A 16,896-nucleotide genomic window follows, 5' to 3' on the forward strand; every position below is an offset into this window, starting at 1 on the left:
AGCTGCGAGAGAGCAAAGAGGCTGGGAACCGGTCACTCTCTCTCGCTTTCTTCACCGAATGTGAAGGAAGGCAAGTCCTGCGGCAAAAATCAGCGAGATTCCAGGAGAGGCATCCCAGCTCTGTTGCAGAAATGGAGGTTCCAAACTTGGGACACAACCTAACTAGCCCGATGAGTCCGTGTGAGGGCATGATCAAGAACCTCAGCTTGGATGCGATACAGTTATGCGAGCGAGAGGGTAAGCACAAAATACATGTAGTTTAGGCGTTGTAATTCCAATGATCACCCCCATCCCTTTCCACAAATTTCATTCTGTGTGCATTAGAAGATTCCCTGACATCAGATAATGAAAGATGATAGCCCTCTATAGTAGTGCCACAATGTCTGAATAGGTGTCCAAGAAGTGCATAACGCTTCTGTTTGGCCCTTATTTTATGATGAAAGTGTAACAATATGGGCATGTTTACAGTTTATCTGGATTGGATGGAGACCGGTGCGCTGCTGCATCAGCGGCATAGGCGAGGGCGTCAATGCACAGATTTTTCTTCACATAACCTACCCTATCTATGGAGCCTATGCATTTAGGTTTTCACAACGAAACGAAATGGTCATATCAGAAAAATGCTAGGAAAGCAATTTGGCGCAACGGTGGGGTTTCACCATTTCAGAACCATGGACGTGGACAGCAGTCGGCAAAGCGCTTTTACACAGGTTCCAATGGATAGAGACTAAGATAAGGATATTATTGCCTGGTGCAGCTCTGAACAAAGCTTAAAATTACAAATATATAGTCTATATTGAAGTAGTCTACCGTTAGAGCTGTTTTCGTTTCAGAAACCACATCCACAAGCCCAATACAAGGATATCTTTGAATTTCATTATTTAACAGGCTCTGACTAAGAAAAGCTACATGATTTGATGATTTAGCTGGTTGAGAAGACAACTATTTATGTATGCTACAGAGGAATCGCTTTACAATGGCTCAAACATTATGGTCTGATCATTAAAAGGCTTTGTTGAAGTTCACATTTCGATACCAGGCCTATTAATTGTAGCTTAATATGACAATTGTATGTGAACATTTCAATACTGGATGTCAAATGCATGATGTAGCCTAGGACCTAAGTTAGCCTACTAGGCCTATATGTTACCAGGATGGATTTTTATTTTTGCAACATTGAGATCATTTTGAGAAATACATGCAGATGGAGGCCAGCTGTTGCTAGGCCTAGCCTAGGCTACTTTTCTCTAAGTGTAGGCCTATATCCTACGATGGCTGATTTGAATGGAAAAAATAGCAAGTCATGATCACTGGAAGACTGGGCTCAAAGATGGCTGCACCCATAGAAAGGAGTGTGCAGCAGGACATGGAGCATCCACACCCTTCACTCTAATTCCTTAGATCATTTTACAATAGAGTGAGAAAGAACATGGACAAATCCATTTGTTCCATAATATGCTAGATGACACATACTCAATGCATTCATTGCTTTACAAGACAATAATCGACAAACTATAAGGTATGGCCTAGTCACAGAAATACTAAAGATGTGTTTTTAGAAAAATGTTGGTAGTGAGCATCTTAAACTGAGCTTTTGATTTGTACATAGGGGGTGTTGTCTAGGGCCTGTGTAGTCAATGGTGGTCTTCACAGGACCACACAAGCAGGGCAGTTAGACCCTGCCAGCATCTTTTGCACTGGTTCATTTTCTCATCTGCTGCTTAGTGGGATGCAGTTGATATCCTCTTATACAACTCTGGCCTGATTTAAAAGCTGTCATTTTAGTAATGGTATACGCTGGACTTTCTGAGGGACGTAGTTGTTGGTGCCAGCTCTGTGCTTTGTACTTGTATTGGCCTCTCTGCAGCAAACAAGCACTCTCCTATTTGTCAGGCAATACTGGGTAAATAGTGGCTAAGTGTCCTTGAGCTGCCCATTGTTTATAGTACAATATCACAACAATCTCTGTCATTACTTTACAGATCCTGAGGGGAAATGACAGGATTATAATCAGGCGTCTGCATCCTTTACACAACATTGTCATTTTAGTATGAAGCTCTTTTCCCAAGACAGGCTACTTCTTCACTGGCTTTGATGATGCTTGATATAGCCTACATCAGCATCATGGGTTTGTGTTTTTCAACACTCCTATTTCCATGTAGATTTCAATATCTCTGATCCAGGGTCACTGATGATAGGGGCAATGCCATGATAACAATAAAACCATACCTACTAGACAGACCATATAAACATGAAAGCAGTTTAAATCATGGTTTTAGAATAAATCAGGTGTAGGACAGGATGATCTCCTGAAAAAGCATTCTCATTAACACCACAGACAGCTTTGAGGTCTTATACCTCAACATCACATGTAGTTTATTCTGCTTTGACAGACTAAAGCTTGAAGCAAGCTGTTTTGATGGGTTAGTATCATTTTAAATCTTCAAGGTTATGTTTTCATGTCATTTCCTTAGGCTTGTTCAAATGTAGGGACTGTGCCCAAGCTTTTACGAACTGTTTGCTGTCTACAAATACAATACATTCAGTTCTCTTGGAAATGTTCCCCAATGTATTTATAAAACATTACATTTCATATTTATTTTAGTGCTTCAAACCTGTCAAATGATCTAGCATATGATCAATATTTAATCATCAACACAAACGTGAGGATTCCCAAGTCAACCCAGACTAGCAAATGGCTTCGTCAGAGGCCTATCCCATATGTTAGCATTGTGATGTGTATAAAGTGGGGGTGGATAGCAGCAGATATAAACTATATATATATATATACACTATATATGTGTATATATATATATATATATATATATATATATACAAAAGTATGTGGACACCCCTTCAAGTTAGTTGATTCGGCTATTTCAGCCACACCCGTTGCTGACAGGTGAATAAGATCGAGCACACAGCCATACAATCTCCATAGACAAACATTGGCAGTAGAATGGCCTTACTGAAGAGCTCAGTGGCCTTCAACATAGTACCATCATAGGATGCCACCTTTCCAACAAGTCAGTTAATCAAATTTCTGCCCTACTAGAGCTGCCCCTGGCAACTGTAAGTGCTGTTATGGTGAAGTGGAAATGTCTAGGAGCAACAACGGCTTAGCCGCGAAGTGTTAGGCCACACAAGCTCACAGAACGGGACGGCAGAGTGCTGAAGCGCGTAGCGTGTAAAAATCTTCTGTCCTCGGTTGCAACACTCGCTAACGAGTTCCAAACTTCCTCTGGAGGCAACGTCATGTCAAGAACTGTTCGTCGGGAGCTTCATGAAATGGGTTTCCATGGCCGAGCAGCCGCACACAAGCCTAAGATCATCATGCGTAATGCCAAGTGTCGGCTGGAGTGGTGTAAAACTCACCGCCATTGGACTCTGGAGCAGTGGAAACACGTTCTCTGGAGTGATGAATCACGCTTCACTATCTGGCAGTCAAACTTACAAATATGGGTTTGGCAAATGCCAGGAGAACGCTACCTGCCCAAATGCATAGTGCCAACTGTAAAGTTTGGTGGAGGAGGAATAATGGTCTGGGGCTGTTTTTCATGGTTTGGGCTAGGCCCCTTAGTTCCAGTGAAGGGAAATCTTAACGCTACAGCATTCAATGACATTCTAAACGATTCTGTGCTTCCACTTTGTGGCAACAGTTTCGGGAAGGCCCTTTCCGGTTTCAGCATGACAATGCCTCTGTGCACAAAGCGAAGTCAATACAGAAATGGTTTGTCGAGATCGTTGTGGAAGAACGTGAATGGCCTGCACAGAGCCCTGACCTCAACCCCATCGAACACCTTTGTGATGAATTGGAACYCAGACTGCGAGCCAGGCCTAATCGCCCAACATCAGTGCCCGACCTCACTAACGCTCTTGTGGCTGAATGGAAGCAAGTCCCAGCAGCAATGTTCCAACATCTAGTGGAAAGCCTTCCCAGAAGAGTGGAGGCTGTTATAGCAGCAAAGGGGGGGGGTTAACTCCATGATTTTGGAATGAGATGTTCAACGAGCAGGCGTCCACATACTTTTGGTAATGTAGTGTATGTGAGAAGGCACACGTGACTGAGCCTTTTCCCTCTGTCTCAAGAGGAGCTCTGAGAACTGCATAGAGAAATAAAATAACTGGAACTGACATCACCATCTGAAGGAGCCGTTATTCTTTGTTAAAAAGCCAAACATCCATTTTGAATGCTGTATAAGAAATTCAGGCCCACTTGTCTACCAAATCAAATGTGTGCCAACCAAGTCTAATCTCAATTTAAATGTATTCCGTCTATGTCCAGTGGTCACCAATTCAATAAGTTACCATGATGGATGGGTGACATTAATTTAACCAAGTAGCTGTGTCTGTTCTCTAAGAGACCTCCCAACCGCCATCCCCCCATTCCAGCTGTGACACCATCATAGCTAGCCTCACTGTCAGACACTGGCCGTGTATGTGTGAGTTGAGCCTACCATCTGTCTTTCAGCAGCACCAACTAAATGAACAGTAGCCATAAGCCCCCTCCCCAAGAGCCCAATATTACCAAACATTATCTCAGGCCTGATGCCATTTGTTTTTCTAAAATATACTAACAACACTAAACAAGAGGCTTAGACTCAAATCCCCTAAAAGCCAGTGGAAACCATGGAGAAGCCTTTATGAGAGAAATCCAGGAACTGAAAGGGGAAATGGAGTCATACTCTTGATACCATACCAGTAGTGTTTACAAATAATTTTAAAGATTTGTTATGATTTATTGTCCTGGCACTCTGACAACTCATCTGTGTAAGCAGGCATGAGAGCACATATTTTGTGTGGACAGTTGCCCCATGACTGTGTCTGGCAGTAGCCTTGTTTACACATTGCACTAAAATGTGGGTTTCGTGATCTGCTCAATCCGAACAAAGTTAGTCAATGTTAAAATGTGTCTCTTATCCGTCCACATTGTGGCCAGATTTCCTGGTGCCGTCTTGTATGGAAATTATTTGACTGATATTCTTTCAGAATAATATTAATGTAATATGTATTTATTTTATGGCATTTTATTGATGCCATAAGTCAATGGTGCTACCTGTCAATTATTTTAGAGGCCGGTATAATGATAATTTAAATGGTTTGACTATCAAGATCTGTTTACACTTGATTGATATCCAGATACAATGGGTCCCTGACTACCTCCGGAGGTACACAGTGTGTATTTTAATCATCTACACCTGTATCAAAATGTGGGCACAATCAGAATGTGCACAAGATCAGGACAAAGAAAGCATGTTAGCACTAGGTGTAAACGGGGCTTATTACACTGCTGCTGCTCTCCACCTCATCCAGACCAGACACTGCACTTCCAGCTCTCTGGGGATTTAACACTTTGCTGTGAACAGATTGTGTAACCTAGTTGGGGGGGACAAAATTATGTTGGAATTGAAATGGTTATTTAGGTAAAAGGGTCTTCTTGATAAAAATTATAAATGACGTGTATATCAACAATGCTATGTAAACAGTTCCATAAAAGATAGATTTTTACGCCAAAGTATTCTGTTGAGGGATTTAACATAATTTCCTCTCACTCTGGTTAAACATGCTAATTCTATGCAAACGAAACACAATGACTCACCTCTTCATCCTCCCCTAAGAGGCCTTTTGGATTTAATGAATTTGCTAGAACAGCTGGGTATATTTAGAGCTGAACTTCTTTTATGATATTTTTTTATTTTATTTAGTCATTCACTCTGCATTCTTACTCATTGTTTTCTGTTTTTGTTTCTATTTTATTGTTTTCTTTGTTGCTCAATTATCCTGTGATTTTATTGGAGTAATGCGTTACACACAGTATCTGTATGGAGCCATATGAACAGAGCTTTGTGTTTCACTTCTAGTAAGATGTTACCGCTTTCACTCTCAGCCTGTGCTATCTTGCCAGTTTATTTTGAAAGTCTTGCACTGAATCGTACTTGGTGTTTATAGTGTTGTGTTGGAGTCTTTTAGCGTGAGAATGAACCAAAAACAAATGGTCTGTCTAGACAGTACCTCCGGATTTCCAACCACCTATAATGCTTTGACTTTGAATTCATAGCAGTGGATGCTGCTGAGGGGAGGACGGCTCATAATAATGGCTGGAATGGAGCGAATGGAATAGCTTCAAACAGATGGCAACGACGTGTTTGATGTATTTGATACTGTGAGGGAAAATGTTGTTGTCTGAAGTGATAGCATTGAATTGTACACAGCATCTCCTTTCATTCTATCTTGGTTCGTGCAGGTGACTGTGACATCCTTCTCAAACCAATTGTCAGTACGCCCAGAACACGGTTCTGGGAACCAAAAGAAGTATCTCAGTTTCAAGGTCCCAGTTTTGAGAGATGAAGCCTCGTCAGTCACTTGCAGGAACCAACATTAATAATGAATAATGTAAATCATGCRTATATGACTTGTTTGTGTAGCAGTATAAAAGAACTGAGAAGGAAAGCCCTTGTCAGAGTTTTCATCAAGCTATGATTGAGTTTGTGAACATCTCCGGCCGTGATAATAAAGATTGATTCATTTACATTGAGTTTGAGTCCTTAGTGGTGAATTTCCACGACAATACCATTCCACCAATTCCGCGCCAGCCATTACCACGAGCCCAGCCTCCCCAATTAAGGTGCCACCAACCTCCTGTGATTTATAGCCTATGGGTCATGTCGACACTCAGGAAAACTCCTCGCCCAAATCACAAGACAAGCCATGTATATATGTTAAGTAGGTTGATATTGATTGTTGATTTTGTTTAACTTCACCATATTGGTCAAATTAAAGGGCAGTACTCAATTAGTTTCATTTGACAAGGTTAAAGTAAAGGACACATTTGCAGCAAACTGCGATTCTTGGCCATGCTACCTGGCCTTCTATGTAATTGATGAGATTGTGAGCCATGGATTCAATTAATTAAATGCAACCTGCTATACCAATGTTCATGTATTTATTTACAAACCACTGTCTTATTTACAGAGCAGACAGATTGTATTCTGAAAGCTACTGCATAAATACGGCAATGCGGATTTCATTGAGACCTGCATCATGCCAATGTTTCTATTTCAAAATGTGGCAAAGTGATAAACACCCTGCTGCACCTGTGTGAATAAGCTTGCAATCTGCTGGTGACATAACTGTGAGCTGTGTCTTCACAGACCAGACAGCTGGCTGGCTTAGAGCCTTCAGTATGACAAGACTCATTTATAATCCTCTGAAATGATGGACCAATATATTGCATGCCATTTCAGAAATGGAAATAATGTATACAGTATGTCCTTCCATAGGCTCGTCTCCCCACCAGGCATAATTCTCTTTTCCACGGCTTCCTTTCTCTTGGGTGTGATGAGCTATTGAGCTGTCTGAGTTATGCTGCATTGGTAAATGCCTTTTTAAGGACCTAACACTGAACATCATTATGCTCACTATGTGAGCTCACCATTAGTCTGGCAGTCAGGGCTAGTTTGGGAAATTCCAGACCTAGGGTGTATGCTGGAACATTAATATATTGTAGGAGGCAACCCGTCCATCTGAGAGGCTACGTCACAGCCTCCATTACCTAATAGCCATATTGATTCCAATGACCTCCAAGCCTGTCGAACGGAACAGGCCTTAAACACAATTGTCTGTGACCATTGCTTGATGTTAATTATGGGAGCCAGCTAGTTTTAGGCCTCAGGCTAGGATCACCATCACACTAGGTTAGCTTGGGAGAACACCTATAATACTCAACTACAGCAGTCCTGGCTGACGTAGATACAGTACCACAAGGCCTGGGCCAAACAGGCCGACAGCTCCATCAATGCAAGACGAGCGTTCTATGATTCATACAGTATAGTAAAATGATAACAAAATACTGAATGTTGAATCCATTAGGTAATGCTCGACTATGTTTTATTAGAACATTAAAGGGTAGGTAGGATGAGTTTTTACTCACCAAATTAACAGCGTAGTGTGGTCAAAGACTTAGTTACTTAGTTGTATTCACAGTGTGGTTACCTATAACCACACTGTATAATAGTTATGTTTTGGGATTTAGAAATATTTATGAACTTCTTTTTTATATAGAACATCAATTCAAACATTCAATTGAGCAAACTATTTCAGATGAATAGTGAACACAGAGTTCTTCACAGTAGTAGAACTTTGTGGGATCAGCAGAACCAAGGGATGGTTGCACCTGCCTCTCTTCCTCTCTGATTCAGATGGGTTGGGTTAAATGCGGAAGACACATTTCAGTTGAAGGCATTCAGTTGTACAACTGACTAGGTATCTCCCTTTCCCTTTCTGCCATTGGAAGAAGAGCACTACCCACCGCTGTTGCTCCACCTTCATTCTATGGATGTGATTGTTGGTTGTTGCTGTTGTTTTTACTTTTTCAATCAAACCTGAAATGTAGAAACATTCAGATACTAAGCAACAGGAAAAGACAGGAAATGAATGAGGAGAAATCACTGTTGTGTATTGTTTATTGACAGATGTGCTCTCACCYTGATGATTTATCCTCTCTCTTCAGGAGGCTGATGACCCACAGCAGCAGGGAGGCAGGGTCTTGGGTATCCAACAGCGCCAAGTAGTGTGTCTCGTGGCCAGTGGCATGAGGCGACAGGAAATACATACTGCCCCTGATCAGACAGAGTGAGAGACACAGGGAAGATAGGAATTATACGAGTAATGCCTCTACCTGATGTATAGACAGAGCATGCTGCTGATCACAATACAAACTTACACAAAACGTATGTTATATAGACCTACATGTACATTTTCTTAACTACTTTAGCTAGCTAGCTATGGATTAGGCGCCCCAAATCAGCAACCACCGATCGCAGCAGCTGTTCTCTCGCTGCACCAAAGTCAATCAGCCAAATGTATTTCATAAAGCCCCTTTTACATCAGTAGTTGTCACAAAGTGCTTTACAGATACCCAGCCTAAAAGTCTGCTGGAACTGTATCAATGTCTGTAAAAAGTAGTCTCATACAGTTGACTTTGGAGGTCCAGCTCTCTGTCTTTACCTTCTTTGATTTGAGTCATCTGCTTTGTATTGTTAGCTCAATTTATTTCATGCCACAACCTTGCTAGCTGCGGGGTAAATTACTGCACTTCTGACAAACGTAAATAGCGCATTTGTTACTTTGATAACTCATTTGAGTAGGCCTAACCGTGCACGTGCTTTGATCGTACATGGCTAGCTAGCTAACAAGCTCGACCTTGTTACATTTTTACATATAGCGGTAAAACGATGAAAGTTTATAGTCCGTTAGTGGGACCCTGCCCACAATCTAGCTACGTGTAAATGCTGCTGCTGCTGGGTAGTTATTTCGTATGTTTACTTAACTTCCTTACATCCGGACTGGAGCGGATAGCTAGCTAGCTGCCCAACTTGGCTTGGCCTGCCGCCTGCATTGCTTCATTGGTTTGTGTGGAAACAAGTAAAAATAGGATTGAAAATTAGATGCTTTTTCTTGCATTCTGACTAGCTAGCTAGCTAACGTTAACTGTCATAGCTTGGGGGACAAATGTTCATACGAAATCCATCACATTTCCATGTTGGGGGGTGGGCATATCCTGCAAATTGTCCCAAGTATAACGTTAGGCCTATACCTAGCTCTACATTTTCATTTGAATTAAACCAATGGACTCACCTTCACATTGACTGGGATTATGATCTTCTAGGCCGGGTGGGACTACATGGGTTGAATTGTGTTTACATTTCTAGAGGCTGTTTATAATGAGTGATGTTCTGTTGGACTGTATAGTGTAGTCACAGATAGAACGGTTAGTTACCAGTAGCTTTGGTGTGGTGAATCTAGGTCCAGGGCTGAGCAGACTGCAGCCCCACAGGAGGGCCTTTGGAGAGGAAGGCAGAAGGAGCTGGTGCTGCTGCTGAGTCAAACACGGTCTGTCTGTTAGACCTCCTCTGTGCAAAGAGGTCTTTAATCCCATCATCACCTGACCCTCTCCTCCTGCTTCCATTTATCCCTCTTTCTCAGGGGAGAGGGCCAGACAAAGTAAAGAACCTCCACAGACTGTGAAGATGGAACACATCAAAAGGATCATGCATTTAGGCCTATTTGTCAGGAGGAAATAGCCTACGTAATTCAGTGGTTGACTAGTTGGTACCCATTTAGTTTAGTAAATGTATAATAATTCAATATTGCTCAGCAAGTACCTTCCTACTGGTATCAGCTTCTTTAGAAACAAAGGTATAATATTTTACAGAGCTGTGTCTGTCCCTTTAGTTGGACATAATTTGCCACACATTTTGAGTAATTTAGCACAGCATTATCACAGTTTAGTCATACTAGGCCTAGACCTAATTCTGTGTGATTAGATCGCCATAGGCTAACGAAAGCAGTTTGTAATGCTGTTATGTGGGCAAACGTTGACAGCATTAGCCAGGCTTACATTTGACATTTTAGTCATTTAGCAGACACCCTTATTCAGAGTGACTTACAGTTAGTGCATTCATCTTAAGATAGCTAGGGGAGACAACCGTTATCACAGTCGTAGTACCATGCCAGTGCCAGTGTAATTCCTCTATTTGCAGGTTAATGAGGTGGGATTAGTGTAAACAGCTGAATAGCTAAATCAGCATTCTGGCACAGTGGCTTGGGCTGTGTGGGATGGGTGCTAAACAGCCATCCAAAATCTGGTTGGGTTTTACTCTGTGCTTTGCTGTTGGCCAACACTTAATTTTCTCAAACCAGTGTTCAGTGTTTGCAGATAGCCTAGCGGTTATAGAAGTTTGTTTAGCACAGAGCAGAAGACCTGTGTTGAAAAATGCCCCTTGACAGAAACCCATTTTTGCATGCCTAGTTCAATAACCTCAGTTTATATGTTTTGTAAAAACTCCATATGAACCAAATTGTGGAATTACTCAATTATCACTTCGCCTCAAAACTCATGGTCCGAGATAGGCGTTCCATGGTCCGCTGCTTTTCCCATTGATAATTGAGTCCCATGCATTACCCCAGAATTCCACATTCTTGCTCTTGTATTTATTTCCTGTATTCAGAGCTTGCACAGAAAACAAATTGTTGCCATGCCTTGAGTAGGTGTTTTAGTGTGTAGTGGATTCTCATGGCCATGTTACAAAGCTCTTATTCACTCACTTGTTTTGGTGTATAAGGCTATTTCTATTCCTGTGCGTCTTTGTGTGTGTGTTATGACATTTTCATGAACACGTAGACATTCTGTAGTGTAACGGATGTGAAATGGCTAGCTAGGTTAGCGGGTACGCGCTACTAGCATTTCAATCAGTTACGTCACTGCTCTGAGACTTAAGTAGGGTTTCCCCTTGCTCTGCAAGGGCCGCGGCTTTTGTGGAGCGATGGGTAACGACGCTTCGTGGGTGACTGTTGTCGATGTGTGCAGAGGGTCCCTGGTTCGCGCCCGTGTCGGGCGAGGGGACGTACTAAAGTTATACTGTTACATTGGTGCCGTGACCCGGATCACTGGTGCTCGGGAAAAGAAAGAGGTTGAAAGGGGGGTGAGTGTAACGGATGTGAAATGGCTAGCTAGTTAGCGGGTACGCGCTACTAGCATTTCAATCAGTTACGTCACTTGCTCTGAGACTTAAGTAGGGTTTCCCCTTGCTCTGCAAGGGCCGCGGCCTTTGTGGAGCGTGGGAACGACGCTTCGTGGGTGACTGTTGTCGATGTGTGCAGAGGGTCCCTGGTTCGCTGTCGGGACGAGGGGACGTACTAAAGTTATACGTTACAGTAGCACCAAAAGGTGTCTAAACATGCATTTAGTGAGGAAATTGTGAATTTTCCTTGCTACACACACCTGTTCAAAATAGGGAGTGCTGAACTAGATACTGAGGAACATGGTCTGACAAACCCTGAACAAAAGGCTTATCAGAGCAATCTTCTATCTACTTTCATTTTCTTTGTGTGTGACAAAAGAAAAATGTCCTCCATGAAAGAGAAAAGCGAGGCTTTATTAGAGATCCATCTGTGTTGGGTTGAGTCACTATAATCATCAGCGTTTGAAATATTTAACACCGTATGTGCTTGTAATCTGAGGGATTGCAGCGTTGCCATGACAACAGATACACGGTGGAGCTCCCGCTCTTTGGTAAATGCTCCACAGAGCACAGAGGCAGCTGAGTGGTGGAAGTGCTCCCTGTAGGGGACTGTAGGCCCTATCTTATGTATTAGGTGTCTCAAATTTAAATAAAAAAACGTCAGTAGTTCTCTAAATTGTAAAATATCATTGAGACATTTCTCATCTCCTTAAGCATTAAAGCCCAACCAATCCTTTTGTCCCTGTCCACAGGCAATAAATCACAGGACAGCGGCATCGTAGAGATGGAGGAGCTTCCTGTCCCTCAGAACATCAAGATCAGCAACATCACATGTGACTCCTTCAAGATTTGCTGGGACATGGAGCCCCGGGTCAAGGAGCGCATCACTCACTACTTCATCGACCTCAACAAGAAAGAGAACAAGAACTCCAACAAGTTCAAACACAAGGTAAACTATTAACACGCACACAACAACAACTAGGCTATTTCAAAGCAAGAACTCACAGTTTAAATACAATCAAATGTATTTATAAAGCCCTTTCACATCAGCAGTTGGCACAAAGTTATTAAGATACCCAGCCTAAACCCCCAAAGAGCAAGCAATGCAGAAGCACAGAGACTAGAAAAAAACTCCCTAGAGCCTGAAGTTGTCTATAAAATAATTTCTACATGATAAGGCCAGTTGTTTAGTTTGAGCTATAACACCAACCAGTTAGTGTACCCACATCGTAACCTTTATACCCCAAACAAGTTGTGTAACAGGCGTAATGAGTATATAAACGGAGAGTATCTTAAATAATTCATCAATCCCCCCACAATTTTTTTGCTTAACTAACACTCACACTTTACTTTTTTCCAGCTTACTCGCTCTGGATAAGAGCATCTGCTAAATTACTCAAATCGAAATGTAAACAAAGGATAGATAACCTTTTACCAGAGCTCAGAAGCAGAACTGACACTCCCACACTAGGGAACCTTTTGTATTCTAACAGATAAGCCCTGAGCATGAATGATATCACACAGCGCTAGCAGAGACTAGTTGCACAAATATGGCTGCTGTTTCAGGCTTTAATCTAATGCATCTAATGTAACATTTTTGCAGATCTATTTCATCAGTCTCCCATTCACATTCTGGGTGGAGTGAACATAAAAGCCCCCCCCCCCTCCCCAAAGGAAGTGTTTCTTCCCATTCTCTGTGTGAATATACATAGATAGAATGCATTTATTTTTCATTACAGCATGTTGTGCATTATGTACTGCTGTTGTCGCTACACAGGGCTGGTGTAATATTGCAGGGCGGGCCCAATCTATGTCCTGCTAATGCATAGAGACAGGAAAGTACTAGGCTCCATGCATACATTAAATCAATATTGAGGCGATGGGGAAGGGGAACGCCCACAGGAGTCTATACATGTCGTATATGCAGCTTAAAGGTCATATTCAACCGTTTTTTTCTCAATATCAAGTAATTTCTGTGGTAACAATGAAGTACCTTATTGTGATTGTTTTCAATTAAAATGGTCAAAAATAAACAAAAATAGCTTCATAGCAAAGAGCAAAAGAGCAAAGAGCAAAGAGCAATTTCTCAAGCAAGAATTGTTCTGTGACTGTCTGGGCGTGGTCTGACTGAGGAGGGGAAAACTGAAAACTAGCTGTTATTGGCAGAGAAGGTTTGGAACTCTTTCTTCTTTGTCTATTAACTAATTTACCACCTGGTGATGTCACCAGACAGGCCAAAGACTTTATCCACAAAAACAGGCAGACATTTCAGGTGGTCTTTTCAAACAGCTCTTACAGTGTAAGGCAATATCATAATTTTCACAGTACTTATTCCAACCTAATAGTGTGAATATATATAAAAACATAGAAATTCACGTTTTTGACTGCACTGGGCCTTTAACACTAAGCATTGTATTTATGCTGATTTAGTGGTTTGGTCTGTGCGTGGCATTAAAATATACTGTATCAATAGTGAGGAGGCCACTACTGATATGTTGCTTTTGCAGCTGAACGGTGAATAATGTGTTTTATTCAGAGTTTGTGTTTTGTATGTAGAGTTGTAACTTTGTGTATGTTGAGTTAAGCTCTGTCTGCCGGTGTCCCTGTCCAGGATGTCCCCACCAAGCTAGTGGCGAAGGCAGTGCCCTCTGCCCATGACGGTGAGGGTCACTGGTTCCTCAGCCGCGTACGGAGTACACCGTGGCCGTGCAGACTGCCCTCAAACAGAAGTGAGCGGAGACTACGCCGTGTCAGAGTGGAGCGAGATCATCGACTTCACCACCGCCGGTAAAGGCAGGGGGCAGAAGAGGGACAGGGAAACAAAGCATTTATTTTTTGGCCTATCCCTAAAACCTTCTATCTTTATTTGATATAGGCCTACATGCTGTATTCTCTCATTAATGGCTAATCCTAACCCCTGTTTCCAGATTATTCCACACGGTACATCTAACCCAGCTGCTGGAGAAGGCTAAGGTCATCGCAGGCAGGATGCTGCGCTTCTCTGTGTTCTACAGGAATCAAAAACAAAGAGTTACTTTGACCAGGCCAGGTTACGTACGAACGTCGGCACAACTGCCCTAACAGCCAGCACAGTTTTATTCTGATGTTATGATACAGTATGTAAAAACGGTATAATACGGGAAATCACGTAATATTAGAGATACATGACCCTTTGCTGTAACCTCCTTCCCTTGTAACTGAAATTGTCATAGGCTTTTCTCAAAGCTCAAAGGCCAGTGGTCCAGATGGTATGGCTTAATGCTTTTTTAAATATATACTCAGATAGTATAGGCTGTGCATGGTAGGTCTAGTTCTGTATTTGGGGAGTTAGTCTAAGCTCAACAGAAAGGTTATATTGCAAAAAACTGCCTCCAAAACTCTGCTTACATTGCATCATACAACAAGTAAAGTATCTGGGTTAGCAGATTATATTTGGGTAAAACAGCCGTTCCGGATATTTGTTTACTTATAGGATTTCTGCATTCAGAACTAGAAGTGTACCATGGTCAGGAAACCTCTGAATTACTATTTTAATAACAGCAGCTTGCACAAGTTAGGTAGAATTTTTGTGGTTCGCATTTCCGCATATTGTTTGCTGGAACAAATGACCTCCCCAATGAGCTGCATGCGTATGGACCAGTCTTAAAACGTAGCAGCTTTAATTGCTGGATACAAAGCCTTTTAAAGTATATTCTGATGAAAGAGGAAGCTGAGGTGTGTAGCAAGCACCTGACTGGAAAGCAAGATGGAAAGGGGGGAAGAGAGAGGAACAGAGTGAGAGAGAGAGTGAGAAGAGAGAGAAGAAGAGGAGAGAGAGGAGAGAGAAGAGAGACAGAGAGAGAGACAGAGAGGAAGAAGTCTGGTGTATTTTTAGTTGTTTGCTGATGTGTTAACCGATTATGTATTTTTCTTCTGGGGATAAGAGCACTTTCTGTTCTTTAGTTTTATCTTCTGTATTTGAATTTCTCTGTGGTGTAGCATGGTGAAAAACTATACAGAAACGGCTTCACCTCGTGGAGAATACACCCAAGGACAGTAAAATGAGGCCTTCCTATGATGACCCGCGATGGGACCTTAATAATTAGATAGGTTACCATGACAAAGAGAGACAATTATGGTATAATGGCAACCTTTAAAGTGTTACCAATGTAATTACGCCAATAAATGAAGCCTTTGGAGCTCAGATTTGCATCATAGGATATGACTGCCAATTTAACTCACAAGGTGCTTCAAGTTTCTGCTATTCATTTGTTGGATCCAGAGATCTTTGCCGAATACAATCTATCTGTCAGTTTTTTTTGTCTGAGTTCTGTCTAGGGCAAAGAAAGGTCTGTTTGCCAGTGAGAAAACTGAGGAGCAATTTCATTTTTATAGTAGATTAACTAGATGACATTGATTAGATCAGTCTTTTTACTCATTGTTTCCGAAATGCATCCTTTCTGAATAGGTGTTTTGCGTAGTCAAGAGACACATTGACAAGCTTTCAGGAGGATTCAGCTGCTACCCAAATCCCTGGTTTTATCGATGATACATTTATTGTAATAACTTATAGTATAGTGATTACTCAGACAGTTGTCCATGTCTCCTCTCCAGGGAGGTTGCATGGAACCCACATGCTGCCAGCTGTGAAGGACAACAGTGGAAGTCCATGGCTCACCTATCAGCGGGAAGCTGAAAGGGCCTCTACTTCAGCTGCAACACAGAGTTCAACACAGGCAAGCCCCCCAGGACTCCCCCTACGGCCGCACACGCTTTGAGATCCAGGCTGAGACCCTGTTCAACCCAAAACTAACCTCTACTTCGGGGACTTCTACTGCATGTACACGGCCTACCACTACGTCATCCTAGGGCTGGCCCCACAGGGCTCGCCCGGCGGATGACTTCTGTAAGGCAAAGGCTGCAAGCGCTCGACGTCACCAACAACCACTTCTGACTTGCACGGACGAGGAGGCGGGCGACGGGGCGCTGGTTTTCCGGCACGCCCAGGATTGATCCTGGAGGTGATCTACACAGAGCCCGTGGACCTGGCGCTGGGACACGGTGGTCAGAGATCAGCGGCACCAGCTCATGAGCTGTCTACCGTCAACGCCAAGAAGAGACCCCAGCGCAAGACTGCAACACAGCGTGGGACGCTAGTGGGAGACTGGACTGCACCTGTGCTACACAGATATCACACACGCAACCCCAACCTTTACCCACCTCTATATCCACCAAAGGACCACCTTCCCAAAAGAAGAACTGCAGGAGAGGGACCCAGACTGTGAAAGAAATTTAACAACAGGTAGGGTGCTAGAATTCCCAGTCCACACGCACACGCAAGCACAACAGCACACACACACACACACACACACACACACACACACCCACACACACA

The 16,896-nt window shown here is 42.6% G+C and overlaps 1 long non-coding RNA gene and 1 pseudogene across 1 annotated transcript; one reads left to right on the forward strand and one right to left on the reverse strand.

The window, feature by feature from the left end:
- Window positions 1-16,864, forward strand: LOC111951610 (phytanoyl-CoA hydroxylase-interacting protein-like; annotated as a pseudogene).
- On the reverse strand, window positions 7,881-10,030 carry LOC111951611 (uncharacterized). The gene is made up of 3 exons (XR_002875632.2): window positions 9,637-10,030; window positions 8,484-8,618; window positions 7,881-8,381 (listed from the first exon to the last, which is right to left on the reverse strand). It is a non-coding gene; the product is annotated as an uncharacterized lncRNA (long non-coding RNA).
- Window positions 16,865-16,896: the final 32 nt, after the last annotated feature.

Source organism: Salvelinus sp. IW2-2015, linkage group LG25 (genome assembly GCF_002910315.2).
Source record: "Salvelinus sp. IW2-2015 linkage group LG25, ASM291031v2, whole genome shotgun sequence".
Lineage (NCBI taxonomy): Eukaryota > Metazoa > Chordata > Actinopteri > Salmoniformes > Salmonidae > Salvelinus > Salvelinus sp. IW2-2015.